Source organism: Portunus trituberculatus, chromosome 23 (genome assembly GCF_017591435.1).
Source record: "Portunus trituberculatus isolate SZX2019 chromosome 23, ASM1759143v1, whole genome shotgun sequence".
NCBI lineage: Eukaryota > Metazoa > Arthropoda > Malacostraca > Decapoda > Portunidae > Portunus > Portunus trituberculatus.
In genome coordinates this window covers 7,534,770-7,537,269 of record NC_059277.1, presented here as the reverse complement: position 1 = coordinate 7,537,269, position 2,500 = coordinate 7,534,770, and the positions used below count along the sequence as shown (strand labels likewise).

Here is a 2,500-nt window from a genome sequence, read left to right as displayed (position 1 = left end):
CGAAGACACGATACGAAGGCGGTACAAACGAGCGATGGAAAGAGAGTGACGTCCTTATTTTAAAACACTTTTACGCCGCACTCCAACTATTTCAAAAGCCTCTTGCAGAAACAACACGGTCTCTTACGGATGTCTTGACGATTTAAATGACAGAATAACATGACTTCTATAATATTAAGAGGAGAAACAGTTTTGCAAGGTCTCGGCTAGTCATATCCTTGGCCTCTAAAAATAATCGTGGTAGGAGAACAAAGCGTTTCTGAATACACGTCTGAGTCTTAAACGTCTTTCTACGGATTTTTTTTTGTGATTTAAACGACAGAATATCATGAGGAGAAACAGTCTTGAGATCTCGGATAACCATTTCCTTGGCCTCTGAAATAGTCGTGGTGAGAACAAAGTGTCTCTGAATACACGTCTCAGTCTTAAAAGTCTTTCTACGGGTGTTCTTAGGATTTAAATGACAAAATAATATGACTTCTACATTATTAAGAGGAGAAACAGCCTTGAGGTCCCGACTAATAATTTCTTTGGCCTCTGAAATAGTCGTGGTGAGAGCAAAGCGTCTCTGAATACACGTCTCAGTCTTAAAAGTCTTTCTACGGGTGTTCTTAAGATTTAAATGACAAAATAATATGACTTCTATATTATTAAGAGGAGAAACAGCCTTAAGGTCCCGACTAATAATTTCTTTGGCCTCTGAAAATAGTCGTGGTGAGAGCAAAGCGTTTCTGAATACACGTCTCCGTCTTAATGTCCCCGCCGCTCGACCACTCAGGGCGCGGCGACACCAAAAGCATGAATTTGATTGGCTAATGCTAGAAAGGCTATTAACTGTCCAGGACCTAAGGCGACCATTAATTTATTGCCTAATTCTGTGTTGTTTTTTTCTTTCTTTTTTTTTTTCTTTTATCCTCTCCTGCAGCACGTTATCTTTTTGTTGACTTATCACGTCGTAGGAAGGTAAGAGGAGGTATGTTTCTCTCTCTCTCTCTCTCTCTCTCTCTCTCTCTCTCTCTCTCTCTCTCTCTCTCTCCTTTTGTAGTAAACATTTGCGGTTAGAGAGAGAGAGAGAGAGAGAGAGAGAGAGAGAGAGAGAGAGAGAGAGAGAGAGAGAGAGAGAGAGAGAGAGAGAGAAAAGGCAGGATTGGTTACTTTTAAAAGGCTCGCGCACCGTTCTGGCTACACTGTCTCGTGCCCGGGTAATGGATCACTTATCTTTACTGGCAACACTTACCGCACTAACCCTCCCGTGCTTTTAAGACTGCCAGAATCTACCTGTCGGAGAATATGTAGGGGAGGAAAGAAAGATGGAAGGAAAAAAAAAAAATACACACGGGAACCATTTTAGATTCAATTAAGGAGGAAAACATAAAAATATCTACAGGTACGCAAAATAGACCGTAAGTAGCAAATTAAGAAGAGGAGGAAGGAAAAAAGGAACACGGGATACCACTTTAAACACAATGAAGGAGGAAAATTGTATGCAAATCTCTACAGGTAAGTGAAATAGACTATAAGTTGAACAAATATAAGGGAAGGAAGGAAAAATGGAGGAAAAAAGAAACAGGTATCATTTCAGACTCAATTGAGGAGAAAATTGTGTAAAAATCTCTACAGGTAAGTAAAAGACTATAAGTAGGAAAGTTATAAGGAAAGGAAGGAAAACTGAAGGAGAAAAACAGACAGGTAATATTTTAGAGCTAATTGAAAAGAAAAATGGGCAAAAATATCTACAGGTAAGCAAAATAAATTGTCAGAAGCAAAATTATAAGGAATTGAAGAGAAAATTGAAGGAGAAAAAGAGACAGGTAACATTTTAGAACCAATTAAAAAGAAAAATGCATAAAAAATTCTACAGGTAACTAAGAGACTAAGTAGCGAAATTATAAAAAAAAATGAAAAGACTGAGGAAAAGAGACAAGGATATTATTTCAGATTCAATTAGAAGGTAAATACTTAAAAAAAATTCTACAGGTAACCAAAAGAGACAAAGTAGCGAAATTATGAAAAAATGGATGACAAGACTGAGGAAAAGAAACAAGGATAATATTTCAGATTAAATTAAGGGGAAAATGCATAAAAATATCTACAGTTAGCTAAAATAAACTGTAAGTAGCAAAAATACAAAGAAAGTAAAGAAAACTTGAGGAAAAAAAAGACAAGGATAATATTTCGGATTAAAGTAAGCGAAAAAAAATACCTAAAAATCTTGAAGTAAATGAGATTGTCAGCAGCAAAATTAAAACGGAAGGAAAAGATCTGAGGGAAAAAGAGACACAAGTAATATTTCTGATTAGATTAAAAATAGAAAAAAAATAAATAAAACATGAAAATCTCTACAAGTAAAAGAGACTTAGTAGCAAAAATCATAAGCACAAAGGAAGCATTTTTGTCACAACTTACCTGTTAATTCAAGGTGTGGCGAGATTTGTTGACCTGTGAAGGGAAGAAGAATCGTATTAGTCTTATTTGATTGTCTGTTTGTCTATTTGTTTTG

General features: G+C 36.0%; 1 protein-coding gene and 1 long non-coding RNA gene across 3 annotated transcripts in view; one reads left to right on the top strand and one right to left on the bottom strand.

Annotated features, from left to right (window-relative positions):
- LOC123507735 overlaps positions 1–2,500 on the bottom strand; it is a 343,144-nt gene that overhangs the window by 82,639 nt on the left and 258,005 nt on the right. The window contains exon 6 of the long non-coding RNA XR_006675741.1: positions 2,407–2,439. This is a non-coding gene — a long non-coding RNA (uncharacterized LOC123507735). The remainder of the gene's footprint in view (positions 1–2,406; positions 2,440–2,500) is intronic.
- LOC123507733 (T-cell leukemia homeobox protein 2-like) overlaps positions 1–2,500 on the top strand; it is a 74,777-nt gene that overhangs the window by 11,535 nt on the left and 60,742 nt on the right. The window lies entirely within an intron of this gene.